This window comes from Aplidium turbinatum, chromosome 16 (assembly GCF_918807975.1).
Source record: "Aplidium turbinatum chromosome 16, kaAplTurb1.1, whole genome shotgun sequence".
In the NCBI taxonomy this organism is placed as follows: Eukaryota; Metazoa; Chordata; class Ascidiacea; order Aplousobranchia; family Polyclinidae; genus Aplidium; species Aplidium turbinatum.
Window position 1 is genome coordinate 21,940,796 of NC_137487.1, and position 18,090 is coordinate 21,958,885.

General features: G+C 33.8%; 4 non-coding genes across 4 annotated transcripts; 2 read left to right on the forward strand and 2 right to left on the reverse strand.

Moving 5' to 3' along the window:
- Positions 1-2,206: 2,206 nt before the first annotated feature.
- Trnai-aau (transfer RNA isoleucine (anticodon AAU)) lies at positions 2,207-2,280 on the reverse strand. The gene has a single exon. It is a non-coding gene; the product is annotated as a tRNA-Ile (tRNA).
- A 2,704-nt stretch (positions 2,281-4,984) lies between these two features.
- On the forward strand, positions 4,985-5,067 carry Trnal-uaa (transfer RNA leucine (anticodon UAA)). Its single transcript has one exon. It is a non-coding gene; the product is annotated as a tRNA-Leu (tRNA).
- Positions 5,068-7,581: 2,514 nt separating this feature from the next.
- Trnal-uaa (transfer RNA leucine (anticodon UAA)) lies at positions 7,582-7,664 on the reverse strand. The gene has a single exon. It is a non-coding gene; the product is annotated as a tRNA-Leu (tRNA).
- A 2,704-nt stretch (positions 7,665-10,368) lies between these two features.
- Trnai-aau (transfer RNA isoleucine (anticodon AAU)) lies at positions 10,369-10,442 on the forward strand. Its single transcript has one exon. It is a non-coding gene; the product is annotated as a tRNA-Ile (tRNA).
- Positions 10,443-18,090: the final 7,648 nt, after the last annotated feature.

Sequence of the window (18,090 nt, forward strand, 5' to 3'; positions counted from 1 at the left end):
GTAACTCATCTTAGATGAAGAGAATACGATAGTAGTGTTATATGTAACTTTGCTTTATTATTGTGTTGTTTGTGGAGGTTGTGTTGTTTGTGGAGGTTGTGTTGTTTGTGGAGGTTTTGACGTTTGTGGAGGTTTTGACGTTTGTGGAGGTTTTGTTGTTTGTGGAGATTGTGTTGTTTGTGGAGGTTTTGTTGCTGGTAGCTAAATTGCATAGACAACGGCGTGACGTCACACCAACACGTAGAGCTGTCAAGGAAATAATTTATTCTTGCATAACCTACACATTGCATATATCGCGCGGTGAGAAATGATGAGATCAATAATCCTTATAATTGATTTTGTACTGATATGGTGTGGTGAAAAATGAATCTTCCCTAGCAAAAAAACTTGATTTTGAGCAGATTTTGAGAACTTACATAACCTTTATTGGATATTAAGTTGCGGGAAATGGTGATATTAATAATCCTTATATGAGGCTGAACAAGGCTTAGCTAAAGAATCAAAACTTAGACGTGCTACAGCAAAAGTTGTTGACATCGCCAGGACTTTCAATGTGAAGCACGAAATTGGATTTAATCCGCACTTAAGACGAGCTTCATTATCTGTTCGCGTCGGAAGAAAAGCGTTTCATCCTGAACAACTTTGCAAAGTCGCGAAAAAGCTAATTATGAAACAACCGTTTTTTGCTTTTCCCTCCACGAAAAATATCTTACAAATTTTATACTGGAGCAAAGAAGAAGATTCAAACTATTGTCCTCATAGCCAGCATATCCAGCGTGTGAAAGAGGAGCTCTTACCTCAACAAATTGATTTGAATTTTACCATTTCTAAATGTTACTGAATGTTAAAATTTTCTAAAAAATACCGACGTTACTATGGCTCTCACAAGCCGCAGTTTGGTCTTGAACGGTAGGCTACTTCACCATCATTAATCTTCACTTCATTTGTTGACTTTTCATGAATTGTGCACCTTGTTTTCTATTAGATCGGGAAATTATTGCATTATCATTACGTAACAATTATGCAACAATGTAACAAAAACGTAACAATTAGATGTGTTGTGTCGCATTAACTATTTCAGTAGGTACGCCAGTAGTAAAGATGCCATAATAAAGATGTCATATCTCACAGAATTCAACAAAAATTATTTGTAATTTGTATGCCTAATTACCTAAGCCAGGCTGGTCCAAGACTGCGAACATGAAGGGCCACATTAGGGTCTGAGAAAAACTTCACGGGCCGCATAGTGAGAAATGATAACGCGTTGCTGAAAGTAGAAACGTTGTTAAATAAAAACTTAACTAGGTTGCGATTTTGAACTTCTTTTCTATAGATTTCGATCTGTTTTAGCTACATTCTTACTGTTCGCTGGCTATGAACATTAATAAATCTTGTCGCTGACAAAATACAGTTGCAATGAAAGGACTGAGTTTGCTGTTCTGATCGACCTAATGTTTTGCTGCACGCCTAACTCGCTTTTTAATCTCTGCTTGCGACTCAAAAAGTGATTTTCAGCTAGTAAAAAAGATACGATACATCATAACACGTCAACAAATTAGCAAACCAAAACAATTTATTGGTTTTTGCTTTTGCATATAGTGTCGATCTCTGGTTTAAATTCAGTGGTCGACAGACGTAAGCAGGCATCCAGGGTTTCATCAGCCATTCTGTTCCGTGCGTCACTTTTTAATCGCTTCATAACGGAGAAAGTGCCTTCATAACGGAGCAAGTGCAGCAACAAAAGCAAAATATCAACGCACATTTGTGTCGTCACAAACCGACATTGTTCCCTCATAGTGACCTATTGACCTAATTATGCGCGACTTATTTAGGGTTGTGGCGAATGTAATGTATTTATAAAACGTAGGTGTATTTTTAAACCTTGGATTTAGCACTGATAATTCCGGCATGCACAAAGTGTTCGCGGGCCGCACAAAAGCTTCACGTGGGCCGCATGCGGACCGCGTGCCAGGGTTTGGACCACCCTGACCTAAGCCATTTTAAAACATTTATTAAGGAGGCTGCTCCGCCAGACCGCCACTGATTGCAATAGCAAACAGCTCATCTTAAATTGGATACATAATATAGCCCGATTTGAGGAAATTCTGAAGTTCGTTCAAACGCCAATGAAACTAGATTTTTTCTTTTAGCTACTTCTTCTACTGAAAGAAATATACAAAGACTTTTTAAATCAAAATAGAATACATGGCCAGTACGGGGATCGAACCCGCGACATTCGCGTTATTAGCACGACGCTCTAACCAACTGAGCTAACCGGCCGGACAACGTCGAGGATGTTGTTGTTGTTTCAAACTAAAATAGGATTGGCGTATTTTTATGCGAAACGTATCGTCTGTTCTGATGATGTCACTACTTTGCCGTTATCAATATAATTTGTGTATGTGCCTTACGACTTTTTTTTTTTTGCTGTGTTTTAATTTTTACTGGAAATCTTGTTGTTTAATAAAACTTATGTGCTGACTGACAAAAGAAACGTTTTATGATTCTTATTACAACTAAACCATTCTATGATAATAACATGACAATACAACTCAGCACACAACCACTAAATTAAGACAAAGAACCTCCTGCTTTGGTATTGTTCAGTTTAGATCTGTGTAGCTTGTCAGGTTCATAATTTAGCTAAGCATTTGTTTGATAAAGATCATTGAAACAGTGGCTTTAGGTAATCATTGATAGTAATTTTGATAAATATAACTTACCTGGAAATTAAATTTGTTGGTATGATGTCATTTAAAGCTTATAAGAATAATAGCTTTTTTCAAAACAACGTTACTCTAAGTTTGTCATTGTTTGTTTGTACGAATAAATTTTGCATTTTTATTTTAGATGATGCTAATACCAGCTAAACAATCAACATTCCCTTTATGCAATGAAAACAACCAAGTTAACAGCTATAGAACAAATTGTTGCAACATATAGGCCGACTTCTACATTCTGACAACTAGAAAAAATCAACAAACCTTACGCAAACTACATCACAAATTGTTATCTTAACTTAAGACAAGCATGAAAAAATACAAACACTAGCAGAATGCGAGCGCAAATTTTGCAACACGCAATGACATCTGATGATAAAAACACACAAACAAATCTCCGAACGCAGATTTCAACGTTAAAAATTATACAACAGAAACTTGTGATATTTTGTTATAGTTTCTTAAGCTTGTAAAAATAACATTGTAATTTGCTGAAAATATTTTTAAGTTTGTAAAAGAAAATTTAAGTTTGTGACTTAAAATAATTTTTCATGTGCATGTTTTTCAGAGGTAAACTTTCAGATTACAATTTGTTAAATTATTATTTTTTTTTATTTTCAGTTTGTAAGTTATGGAACTTATAAGTTTGTTGTTTGTTAAAACTATTTTTTCAGTTTGTAAATTATGGAACTTAAAAGTTTGCACCTAGTCAGTTAATTTTTGTTTTGATTTGTCAATCATACAACTTAAAAAGTTTGCAGTTTGTTAAAAATATTTTTAGTTGGTTTTTACAATGAAAGCTTTGTGATTTATTAAAATTATTTTTTCATTTTTTGCAAGTAACAGAACTAAGATTTTCAATTTCTTAAAATAAATTTTTTCGTGTCAATAATTTTAGAGCAAAAACTTTCAGTTTACAGTTTGTTGAAATAATTATTTTATTTCTCTCAAAGATAATACATCTGCTTATTTATTTATTTGTTTATTTTTTATATGCTACATAAGTCAGTTTGTAACGTTTTTGCATAGAAAATCAAGATGAGGTATTTCCAGCAACTTAAAGCACACTTATGATTTGTAAACCCCTAAATTGTTTTTATAATCTTCATCTAAAAATAATAATAAAACACTTTGAATGTGTCACATGAGACTTTTAAACGGCAACACCATTTTACTTAAGGTTTCACCTCCATTCTGTTCTAAAGGTTTTATTGTTGAGCTGTTGGATCCGTGATCGATCCCACGCTTACATTTGTAAAAAGAATTAGTGTCAACTATTTTTGTCACATTGTCAACCCTTGTTATTTTTGTTAAACACACGCATGTTTACTTTGTAGATGCTAAAATTTTTATACTGGTGGTTTTATCAAGCATATTAGAATATATTACAATTCATCTGTAAAGATAATGATTAGGCTTCCTAAAACTTACTGTTTTAAAATAACAACGTAATTTTTTTTTTAATCTTGGTAAGTTGTATCGTGCATAAATCACTTTTAAAGCCTTTGTGTTTTGCAATCTCCGGAACCACTGTAGGCTACAAGATTTTTTAAGAAACAAAGGAAGTTATGTTTTTCAGCTTTATAAGGCTCGATGCTTAAACTGTTTGTAATTATATCTAACCTAATAGGTAACTTCTAACAGATATACTAAACTATTTTATTACATTGAAAGATGTTTTCTAGCAACTCATTGTTTTACACGTTCTATATGTCTCTAACTTTATGTAATAATTTTACCACACCTACTAATAGCTTCATTTCAGTGAGATATATTTAAAACAACAACTTTCTATGAGTATAAACCCACAACTTTTTTTTTCATTTTAATTCATTGTTGGGTGAAAGCACACACACAGGTCTTGGAAACGAAAATTAATTTATGCCTGTCCTAATACATTGTCTTGTATCCAAACTACAAAATTTATGTGTTACACTGATTGATTTATATAAAAACGAACCCATATTTCCTTAAGTCCTATCAAATGCGTATAACGAAGTGTATCACACAACTTAACCGCTTCCTTTAATTGGATGACACCCTTTAATAAACTGCTAGCACCTTCTGTTTGAATAGCTTAGGCACCTGCTATAGCACATAATTTCATGATCACAAGTTTTCACAGTCGAAGTTTGGCTTAAACGTCTTTGTTTTATCATAGTCAAAACATTTTTTAAATAAAATTGCAATAAACTGTTTTATGTTGTAAAACAGACCTTAGGTGGGTCGTGCGTACTGAGCACTTGTTTAGGCTATATTACCAAACTAGATTGACCGAGTGGTTAAGGTGTTGGTCTTAAGTACCAATGGACTAGTGTCCGCGTGGGTTCGAATCCCACATCTAGTATTTTGGGTTATTTTTAACGCATAACTCGATTTATTTTGTTTCTTAACCTCACTTCAGTTGCTTGTCTACACGGTTGTATTTCTTTTCTCAGTCATAACAAGATTCACTTTCTCACATAAAAACATAGAAATCTAAAAAAATTAGAATAAGTCACCTTTTGTTTGCTCAGATTCCAACATAAATGAATAAAAAAATCTCATTACCTTTAATCTATTTCACTATTTTCTGGCAAGCATTCAGGTTTTGGCAATACTTTTGCAACAACTTATTTAGTTTTTACGTGTGTTCTAGCTACAATATACTTATCACGAGTTCACTTATAACAAAAATGGCGGATAAAAATATAAAAAACTCAACTTAGAATGGTATAACCTTCGTAATTTGCGATAAGTTTGTGCATACAAAATGTGAATTTTGAAACTGAACCAAAGTTAAGCACATATAACAATAACATTTTACTTGTTTGTATACAACAATACCAAAAGTAGTAATTATTTCCAACCATATAGCATCATCCATTCTGTTAGAATCGATGTCACATATATATATATTTTTTTTTTAAACAAGTCTGAACACGATTTACATTTTTTATTTCACTGTGTTATTGTTTGGTAATTCTTTTTTGTAAATATCTCCATCTTGTGTGTAACTTTAAGTGTTTTGTAAGATCTAAACAAAAATCAGTCAATCTGATACATTTCAGGGTAGCTTTTGAACATGTCTAAACTGGTTTTGATGAAAATATGCTTGAAAACACTTAATGATGCTTTATTAAATGACCCACATATGTCAACCACGAGCTAAACCAATTACAATAATTTTGTTTCCCAACATCAGAAAACTTTGTGTCCGTAGATTTTAATAATTGTTTGTTCTGTAATCGACTTAACCGGTTTGTTTACCATCAACTTACGTTTAAACATAAGAAAATTACTTGAACACTCTACTTGGTTACATAGTACCATGGCATTTACGCGTGATGATTTCTTGTAACAACTACAAACCAATGACATCAATTTATTCAACAGAACCATTATGTGAAGATTTGTTTATCATTACCCCAACTATTTCTATTGTCTTTTCACCATTCACCATTGAATCAGTTCCTATCAAAACTATCAAACAAAAGCTATCAAACAAAATCTAAGACAGTGTAAAACATTCACCAAAACGTATTTGTCAAGAAAAATTAGAATATACTATATAGAAAAATACTTTAATATATTCTATATAATTTTTAATAGGTATAATATCATATACATATAATTATAATAGAAAGAATATAATAGAAAGATATAATTTTATAAGATAATCTAGTTATAATATGTTTTTCTGCAAATAAGCTTTGGTGAATGTTTTACTCTGTCTTAGATTTTGTTTGATAGCTTTTGTTTGATAGTTTTGATAGGAACTGATTCAATGGTGAATGGTGAAAAGACAATAGAAATAGTTGGGGTAATGATAAACAAATCTTCACATAATGGTTCTGTTGAATAAATTGATGTCATTGGTTTGTAGTTGTTACAAGAAATCATCACGCGTAAATGCCATGGTACTATGTAACCAAGTAGAGTGTTCAAGTAATTTTCTTATGTTTAAACGTAAGTTGATGGTAAACAAACCGGTTAAGTCGATTACAGAACAAACAATTATTAAAATCTACGGACACAAAGTTTTCTGATGTTGTGAAACAAAATTATTGTAATTGGTTTAGCTCGTGGTTGACATATGTGGGTCATTTAATAAAGCATCATTAAGTGTTTTCAAGCATATTTTCATCAAAACCAGTTTAGACATGTTCAAAAGCTACCCTGAAATGTATCAGATTGACTGATTTTTGTTTAGATCTTACAAAACACTTAAAGTTACACACAAGATGGAGATATTTACAAAAAAGAATTACCAAACAATAACACAGTGAAATAAAAAATGTAAATCGTGTTCAGACTTGTTTAAAAAAAAAATATATATATATGTGACATCGATTCTAACAGAATGGATGATGCTATATGGTTGGAAATAATTACTACTTTTGGTATTGTTGTATACAAACAAGTAAAATGTTATTGTTATATGTGCTTAACTTTGGTTCAGTTTCAAAATTCACATTTTGTATGCACAAACTTATCGCAAATTACGAAGGTTATACCATTCTAAGTTGAGTTTTTTATATTTTTATCCGCCATTTTTGTTATAAGTGAACTCGTGATAAGTATATTGTAGCTAGAACACACGTAAAAACTAAATAAGTTGTTGCAAAAGTATTGCCAAAACCTGAATGCTTGCCAGAAAATAGTGAAATAGATTAAAGGTAATGAGACTTTTTTATTCATTTATGTTGGAATCTGAGCAAACAAAAGGTGACTTATTCTAATTTTTTTAGATTTCTATGTTTTTATGTGAGAAAGTGAATCTTGTTATGACTGAGAAAAGAAATACAACCGTGTAGACAAGCAACTGAAGTGATGTTAAGAAACAAAATAAATCGAGTTATGCGTTAAAAATAACCCAAAATACTAGATGTGGGATTCGAACCCACGCGGACACTAGTCCATTGGTACTTAAGACCAACACCTTAACCACTCGGTCAATCTAGTTTGGTAATATAGCCTAAACAAGTGCTCAGTACAGACGACCACCTAAGGTCTGTTTTACAACATAAAACAGTTTATTGCAATTTTATTTAAAAAATGTTTTGACTATGATAAAACAAAGACGTTTAAGCCAAACTTCGACTGTGAAAACTTGTGATCATGAAATTATGTGCTATAGCAGGTGCCTAAGCTATTCAAACAGAAGGTGCTAGCAGTTTATTAAAGGGTGTCATCCAATTAAAGGAAGCGGTTAAGTTGTGTGATACACTTCGTTATACGCATTTGATAGGACTTAAGGAAATATGGGTTCGTTTTTATATAAATCAATCAGTGTAACACATAAATTTTGTAGTTTGGATACAAGACAATGTATTAGGACAGGCATAAATTAATTTTCGTTTCCAAGACCTGTGTGTGTGCTTTCACCCAACAATGAATTAAAATGAAAAAAAAAGTTGTGGGTTTATACTCATAGAAAGTTGTTGTTTTAAATATATCTCACTGAAATGAAGCTATTAGTAGGTGTGGTAAAATTATTACATAAAGTTAGAGACATATAGAACGTGTAAAACAATGAGTTGCTAGAAAACATCTTTCAATGTAATAAAATAGTTTAGTATATCTGTTAGAAGTTACCTATTAGGTTAGATATAATTACAAACAGTTTAAGCATCGAGCCTTATAAAGCTGAAAAACATAACTTCCTTTGTTTCTTAAAAAATCTTGTAGCCTACAGTGGTTCCGGAGATTGCAAAACACAAAGGCTTTAAAAGTGATTTATGCACGATACAACTTACCAAGATTAAAAAAAAAATTACGTTGTTATTTTAAAACAGTAAGTTTTAGGAAGCCTAATCATTATCTTTACAGATGAATTGTAATATATTCTAATATGCTTGATAAAACCACCAGTATAAAAATTTTAGCATCTACAAAGTAAACATGCGTGTGTTTAACAAAAATAACAAGGGTTGACAATGTGACAAAAATAGTTGACACTAATTCTTTTTACAAATGTAAGCGTGGGATCGATCACGGATCCAACAGCTCAACAATAAAACCTTTAGAACAGAATGGAGGTGAAACCTTAAGTAAAATGGTGTTGCCGTTTAAAAGTCTCATGTGACACATTCAAAGTGTTTTATTATTATTTTTAGATGAAGATTATAAAAACAATTTAGGGGTTTACAAATCATAAGTGTGCTTTAAGTTGCTGGAAATACCTCATCTTGATTTTCTATGCAAAAACGTTACAAACTGACTTATGTAGCATATAAAAAATAAACAAATAAATAAATAAGCAGATGTATTATCTTTGAGAGAAATAAAATAATTATTTCAACAAACTGTAAACTGAAAGTTTTTGCTCTAAAATTATTGACACGAAAAAATTTATTTTAAGAAATTGAAAATCTTAGTTCTGTTACTTGCAAAAAATGAAAAAATAATTTTAATAAATCACAAAGCTTTCATTGTAAAAACCAACTAAAAATATTTTTAACAAACTGCAAACTTTTTAAGTTGTATGATTGACAAATCAAAACAAAAATTAACTGACTAGGTGCAAACTTTTAAGTTCCATAATTTACAAACTGAAAAAATAGTTTTAACAAACAACAAACTTATAAGTTCCATAACTTACAAACTGAAAATAAAAAAAAATAATAATTTAACAAATTGTAATCTGAAAGTTTACCTCTGAAAAACATGCACATGAAAAATTATTTTAAGTCACAAACTTAAATTTTCTTTTACAAACTTAAAAATATTTTCAGCAAATTACAATGTTATTTTTACAAGCTTAAGAAACTATAACAAAATATCACAAGTTTCTGTTGTATAATTTTTAACGTTGAAATCTGCGTTCGGAGATTTGTTTGTGTGTTTTTATCATCAGATGTCATTGCGTGTTGCAAAATTTGCGCTCGCATTCTGCTAGTGTTTGTATTTTTTCATGCTTGTCTTAAGTTAAGATAACAATTTGTGATGTAGTTTGCGTAAGGTTTGTTGATTTTTTCTAGTTGTCAGAATGTAGAAGTCGGCCTATATGTTGCAACAATTTGTTCTATAGCTGTTAACTTGGTTGTTTTCATTGCATAAAGGGAATGTTGATTGTTTAGCTGGTATTAGCATCATCTAAAATAAAAATGCAAAATTTATTCGTACAAACAAACAATGACAAACTTAGAGTAACGTTGTTTTGAAAAAAGCTATTATTCTTATAAGCTTTAAATGACATCATACCAACAAATTTAATTTCCAGGTAAGTTATATTTATCAAAATTACTATCAATGATTACCTAAAGCCACTGTTTCAATGATCTTTATCAAACAAATGCTTAGCTAAATTATGAACCTGACAAGCTACACAGATCTAAACTGAACAATACCAAAGCAGGAGGTTCTTTGTCTTAATTTAGTGGTTGTGTGCTGAGTTGTATTGTCATGTTATTATCATAGAATGGTTTAGTTGTAATAAGAATCATAAAACGTTTCTTTTGTCAGTCAGCACATAAGTTTTATTAAACAACAAGATTTCCAGTAAAAATTAAAACACAGCAAAAAAAAAAAAAGTCGTAAGGCACATACACAAATTATATTGATAACGGCAAAGTAGTGACATCATCAGAACAGACGATACGTTTCGCATAAAAATATGCCAATCCTATTTTAGTTTGAAACAACAACAACATCCTCGACGTTGTCCGGCCGGTTAGCTCAGTTGGTTAGAGCGTCGTGCTAATAACGCGAATGTCGCGGGTTCGATCCCCGTACTGGCCATGTATTCTATTTTGATTTAAAAAGTCTTTGTATATTTCTTTCAGTAGAAGAAGTAGCTAAAAGAAAAAATCTAGTTTCATTGGCGTTTGAACGAACTTCAGAATTTCCTCAAATCGGGCTATATTATGTATCCAATTTAAGATGAGCTGTTTGCTATTGCAATCAGTGGCGGTCTGGCGGAGCAGCCTCCTTAATAAATGTTTTAAAATGGCTTAGGTCAGGGTGGTCCAAACCCTGGCACGCGGTCCGCATGCGGCCCACGTGAAGCTTTTGTGCGGCCCGCGAACACTTTGTGCATGCCGGAATTATCAGTGCTAAATCCAAGGTTTAAAAATACACCTACGTTTTATAAATACATTACATTCGCCACAACCCTAAATAAGTCGCGCATAATTAGGTCAATAGGTCACTATGAGGGAACAATGTCGGTTTGTGACGACACAAATGTGCGTTGATATTTTGCTTTTGTTGCTGCACTTGCTCCGTTATGAAGGCACTTTCTCCGTTATGAAGCGATTAAAAAGTGACGCACGGAACAGAATGGCTGATGAAACCCTGGATGCCTGCTTACGTCTGTCGACCACTGAATTTAACCCTTTGCTTTTCAACGTTTTTTTGGAAGTTAACTGCTCAAGGGGGGGCCGTTTTTGGATCCAATTCAATCAGCTGTTACGTGTTATCCGCTGATGCTATTTCAACAGAAGTTGCACTGGTGTGAAAGCAAATCATTTGTCTATAAGTTTGAAAAGTCATTATTTTAAAATTTTATATGTTAAACTTGATATTTCTATTTTTGCAAAGGTACCCAAAAACGACAATTTTGATTTAACTTGCCGCTATTTAATTACCATGCTAATCCGATTTCATGCAAACTTCTAAATAACAAAGAGCTCGATCGAACGCACGAAGTGTGTGTGCGGTGTGCCGAATCATTGCATTGATTAGAATTTACGACTTGCGAGCAAATCTTATTGTAAGCTACTCACTGATTCTAAAATAGTTACAATCAGAGTAACATTGTTACACGAATTTGAAAAAAAATCAAAACTGCGTTTGTTGTCTTACATTTTTATCCTAAACTAATGCATTCCGAAACTCATGGCTAGCTTCTAGTTTTGTGGAACCAAATTTTTCATAAGTAACAGCTTAGCCTGCTTGAATAGCTGTTTACATCTTCGTTTGTGTATTTTAGGTCTACAATTGAGTTCGTAGTATGAATATTTTTAGTAGAGAGAAGACAATTGAACATGTTGTTGAAATTATCTGAAATTTCTAAGTCCAAATTAGGTGCTTTTGAAATTGTGGATTTGTGTCAAGTCGCATCACAAATATCATGCAGGCCACATCATAAGTCATTTCGCTTACGGGTGTTTATAAACATGACTCATAAATTACATCCACAAAAATACAGCATTTACATCAACAAAGCTAAGTTGGAAGCTCACTTTTTATTGAAGATTGTGTCAATCAATTTGAAAATACATTTTTAGTCCGCCAGCGTCGTAATAATGCAACAGCGAATTGAGGAACATGCGTAAACAAAGGAAATGTGAAATAACCCACAGTCAGCAAATCTACATAAATTTAACGTTTACAAATGTTGAATCAATGTAAAAGGACTGGATTGCTGACTGGGTCCTTATTGTTTGAAGCACTAAAAATACGCGTAAAAGCGACAACATCAGCAAGGCAGTGATTATGTTTCTGGCCAAAAAAAAATAACTTTTGACTTCAAAGATAAAAATGATTATAACAAAGCTTCAAAGTTTGTCGTAAAAATTTTTACAGAGATACAATAAACATAATCATTTTGTGCCAGATTGTGAGAAGATTTCCTAGATTCTTTCCAACCATTTGCATGATTGCAAATTATTTTCCATAACTTTATATTGCTAAAAAATGGCTTCTTTGTTGAAACAACGTGGCTACAATTTTATAAAAAATTCTTAGGCCTACTACATTGAAGTAATGAAATTTTTTTTGTGATTTTGCTGATGACGTTTTACAATATCCGAGAAGTAAAAAATAATAATGATGAATTATTTTACAAAACCGTGGTTTGCAAGTGCTTCACAAAAAATTGTTGGGGGAAAATTTACTATTAGACGTAAAACGTTTGTAAAAGAAAATGTCGGTTTACGTATTTATAATGTTTATTGCGCTGTTATCGAATTATAAACTGCCTGTAGGCTATTGTCTACCTTTGTAGTTGCCGGCCAGCTTAGAGCAGCATGCAAACTAAGCGTTTATGGTATTTGCATCGTGTTATGATTCTCGAAAATTTCCCACAAGGTCTTTATTTTTATCGTGATATTTTGTGCCTCTTCTGTCCTAAACTTGAAGTTATTGTGCAGCACAATCCACATCGGTTTTTAGACTCAGTCTTCATTGAAAATCTTTTGTGTGGTGCATCATTTCAAGTAGTGTCTTCCCCTAAACTGTTACACAAATCGCCCAGAACCAGGTTGATTATTATGTATCTTACAGCAGTTGAGAGCCCATTATTGTATGTGTGGAATTATTACTGTAGATGTCTGACTAAATTCATGCCAAAGTCGAGCAAATTCTGCTTTCGGGATCCTTGCCGTTATTTACGGTATTTTTTGTTGATAAGTTTAGGCAGCATTTTTCCAAGATAAATGAAGACATCGGTATTGTTCGTCACTTAGATTTACTTTTCTCAGCATTGTTTATTCATTCTTTGATCCACTAGTTTGTCCCACTTTTGGTATAATCGGATCGTTTATAAATGGCGGGTCTTCACAATAGCCGGCCTCTTATACATTGGCGCAACGTATTCAGATGTTGAATCAATGATGAAGAAAGCTGATTTGTTGTTTGTCTTATGTGACGCCTAACTTTATGCCTCGTCTACAGTACAAAATATTTTGTAATGTACATTGTGTACATTGTACATTTTGTTTGTAGGCCTACATTACAAAATATTTTGTAATGTAGATGAGGCATTATCATCTTTATTTTGCGCTCTTTGGAACAAAATACAGTGCACTGTGAAACAAAAATACAGGACATAACAACAAGTAGGCGACATAAAGCATTGAAGGGACGCCATCGAGTTAGCTGATACGTGTAAATGGAGCCTATTTCATAATTTTGAGTGTATCTCACAATTACTGTTTGCAAAAACGCTATTTCTCCGGCTTCTCCCAAAAGCATTTGCAGTGATACATTTCCTCAATTGCAAGTTTTGTCAATGAGAGCATTTCCATAGAACGTTTATTTCGAAACCAGGTTTTCGTGTCTTTATCCAAGAGAAGATTTCTTATTGTAACGTTTTTTATTCGTCAATGAATATTATCTGCTTGAAACAACTGTTTTGAATAGTTTGTGGCCTCCATAGCCTACTATTTTGATCGTGGATTGCTATTCTTCTTTGTAGAGCTGATAACGCAAAAAACGTTTGCTATTATTGTTTCTAATTAACAGCTTTACGATCACTGGCTTTTCTTTGTAGCATAAGAAATAACGCGCTTTGTATTATTGAGGTCAAACCAAACAAAGGAAAGCAAGAGGATGCTTCTCTCTGCTCGCGCATACCGATGCACGAAGCAATTATGAGCTTATGGCTTGTTATCGCAATGTAATCCATTTCACGCTTTGCTGGAAGTGAGCTAGAAATAGCAAAAATTCACCAAAATCTTGAATTTACAAGAAAACTACACAACTTTTAGCATTAAATTTAATATCATCAGATCCGCCTGGCAATTTTAGGAAAAGTCAAGAAAAACCAAGTGCATGGCGTTACTGTGCTTCAAATAATTAAAGGAAATATGAGGGGGGGGCCAAATCTGGCCTCCCTTTGAGGAGCAAAGTGTTAAACCAGAGATCGACACTATATGCAAAAGCAAAAACCAATAAATTGTTTTGGTTTGCTAATTTGTTGACGTGTTATGATGTATCGTATCTTTTTTACTAGCTGAAAATCACTTTTTGAGTCGCAAGCAGAGATTAAAAAGCGAGTTAGGCGTGCAGCAAAACATTAGGTCGATCAGAACAGCAAACTCAGTCCTTTCATTGCAACTGTATTTTGTCAGCGACAAGATTTATTAATGTTCATAGCCAGCGAACAGTAAGAATGTAGCTAAAACAGATCGAAATCTATAGAAAAGAAGTTCAAAATCGCAACCTAGTTAAGTTTTTATTTAACAACGTTTCTACTTTCAGCAACGCGTTATCATTTCTCACTATGCGGCCCGTGAAGTTTTTCTCAGACCCTAATGTGGCCCTTCATGTTCGCAGTCTTGGACCAGCCTGGCTTAGGTAATTAGGCATACAAATTACAAATAATTTTTGTTGAATTCTGTGAGATATGACATCTTTATTATGGCATCTTTACTACTGGCGTACCTACTGAAATAGTTAATGCGACACAACACATCTAATTGTTACGTTTTTGTTACATTGTTGCATAATTGTTACGTAATGATAATGCAATAATTTCCCGATCTAATAGAAAACAAGGTGCACAATTCATGAAAAGTCAACAAATGAAGTGAAGATTAATGATGGTGAAGTAGCCTACCGTTCAAGACCAAACTGCGGCTTGTGAGAGCCATAGTAACGTCGGTATTTTTTAGAAAATTTTAACATTCAGTAACATTTAGAAATGGTAAAATTCAAATCAATTTGTTGAGGTAAGAGCTCCTCTTTCACACGCTGGATATGCTGGCTATGAGGACAATAGTTTGAATCTTCTTCTTTGCTCCAGTATAAAATTTGTAAGATATTTTTCGTGGAGGGAAAAGCAAAAAACGGTTGTTTCATAATTAGCTTTTTCGCGACTTTGCAAAGTTGTTCAGGATGAAACGCTTTTCTTCCGACGCGAACAGATAATGAAGCTCGTCTTAAGTGCGGATTAAATCCAATTTCGTGCTTCACATTGAAAGTCCTGGCGATGTCAACAACTTTTGCTGTAGCACGTCTAAGTTTTGATTCTTTAGCTAAGCCTTGTTCAGCCTCATATAAGGATTATTAATATCACCACTTCCCGCAACTTAATATCCAATAAAGGTTATGTAAGTTCTCAAAATCTGCTCAAAATCAAGTTTTTTTGCTAGGGAAGATTCATTTTTCACCACACCATATCAGTACAAAATCAATTATAAGGATTATTGATCTCATCATTTCTCACCGCGCGATATATGCAATGTGTAGGTTATGCAAGAATAAATTATTTCCTTGACAGCTCTACGTGTTGGTGTGACGTCACGCCGTTGTCTATGCAATTTAGCTACCAGCAACAAAACCTCCACAAACAACACAATCTCCACAAACAACAAAACCTCCACAAACGTCAAAACCTCCACAAACGTCAAAACCTCCACAAACAACACAACCTCCACAAACAACACAACCTCCACAAACAACACAATAATAAAGCAAAGTTACATATAACACTACTTACGATTGTTGCATCGTTACGGCCAAGGCATTTGCCTCTTGGATGCAACTTACAAGACATCCAAGTATTCCCTTCCTCTATTTTTTCTTTGCGTCAGAACGAATGTTGGTTACCAGGTTGTTGCTACGTTTATTATCCAAAATGAACAAGCTTCGAACATAGCAGAAGCACTTTCTGTTGTAAATGGGTGGTCAGAAAACTGGAACCCTTCGTTTTTCATGACCGATAAATGTGAGGCGGAAATCAAGGCCATCGAAAGCGTTTTTTCAAGTTAGTGAATTGCATTAACATTTTCGTTGCTTGTGTGCTGTCTCCATTGCTCATGCGTTTGTGTCGTCAGTCGTCACTGTTAAGTTGCTACTGTACTTTACCACTCAGTGCCCACGACTTCTTGTTCCGCAGATTGCTACGTGTTACTCTGTGCCTTTCATCGCGAACAAGCCTGGGAAAGGTGGATGAGGAAAAGTGACAATGGCGTTCGCGATGATAAAGCAATTGTGCTGACATACTGGACGCAATGAAGAAAGCAACTACATAGAACAGACTTGTTTGCAATCAAACCAGGCGACAATGAGCGATTGGCAAACGCGATACCCCCCTATTCAGGGATAATATGCGTGTCTGTGACCGTAGGGGACCTGGAGCCGAGTTGTTTTGCACGTTGATAGCACCATGCAGTTGCAAGCAAAGTGGGGCGTGTTGTCACAGGGGCGTGTTGTCACACCACGATTTCCATGTGATAACCTAAGCGTATAACCACGAGTTTTCAATGGAAGGTATAGTTTTCAGTTCTTTTTCGTACAAGCAGTGAAGGTTAATAAATTTGTCACCACAGCAGAAATTATGAGGAGTACCATTGAATTTTGGGCAAAATCAGGTTTTATAACTAAACTAAAAAATGGTCTGGCAAACTAAGGTATGATCATAACTGATCAGAAAAGGTACCATTCGTTAGCTTTAAGCCTGTTCTTTTCATCATACCAAACAGATAAGACATGCAAGTAGAGATGTACACATGGTTGTTGAAACCACGTGATTTCATACCACGGGGCGTGTTGTCACAGCTGTGACTACACGCCCCGTGGTGTGCATTTTTAATATTAAGAAACATAAAAAATTATTTATGCTTATACAACGAGGTAATAAGCGTATTTGTTAAAATACAATGATACACACATATATTCGATAGTGACAAATAATTCTCAAGATGACATTTTTATTGTTTTTGACAATGGGCATAAAATTTTTACCAATATGTTGAAATTAAATTTTTTTGCATTTCGTATATTTTTTTATTCGTTCAGCCTGTATTAAAACCATTTTTTGTTGGTTTCTGTCATATTTTAGTCATAAAGCATGTGCAGAAATTTTGTGACAACACGCCCCGGGGTGGGGCGTGTTGTCACAGCCCATTCACTTGCATTAAACATGCATTTATGTAAAAACGAAATAATCCAGAAAAACTTTAGCTGTAGCAAAAAGAAGTCGAATGATACCTCTCTCAATTGCACTATCTAGCATCTCGATACTATTGGTACAGAACGAGATATATGCTGATTTGTAAAAATTGTGACAACACGCCTCACTTTGCCCTAATAGGCTACTGAGCTCACATTTTGAACAATTCTGTGATCTTCACACCAAGGTTTTTTTCAGTTTCTAACACGACCACAAATCGCAGCGCATATGCGTGCTTAGTGTTAAGTAACAGCCTTGTGGAAAGTGTTGTGGATTGAATTTGCTAGTTGAAATATATTGATTCCGGTACCCAAAGCCTCAAATGAATTCACGAATATCGCAATTGTTAACAATGGCATATAAATTAGGATGTTAGTGCACACAAAGTAGGGAAAGTATTGCTTGAAAAGTTGATTCCTGGGACAAAAATTGAACACTGTAGGCTATGTCGAGCAGAAACTGGTTTAGTGTTTTAAGGTGGTCAAAAATGTAAGCATGCGTCTATTTGCATCCAACAAATAACGAAACTCTAAACTTCTCAGTTTGGTCGGGAAACAAAAAGGGTTGCGAGGACAAATGGCAGGTCTCATCTAGGCAAGTAGAGGAGGGACACATGGGTGATGATCTGGCCTAACAATTACTGTGCTGTGCTCAAAATATGTACAGTTTTTGTTTAACATGTGCGGTATTCACTTTTTGTAAATAGTCAATGCACTATGGTACTTCCACTATTATAGTGGAAGTACCATAGTGCATTGGTTATTTAAG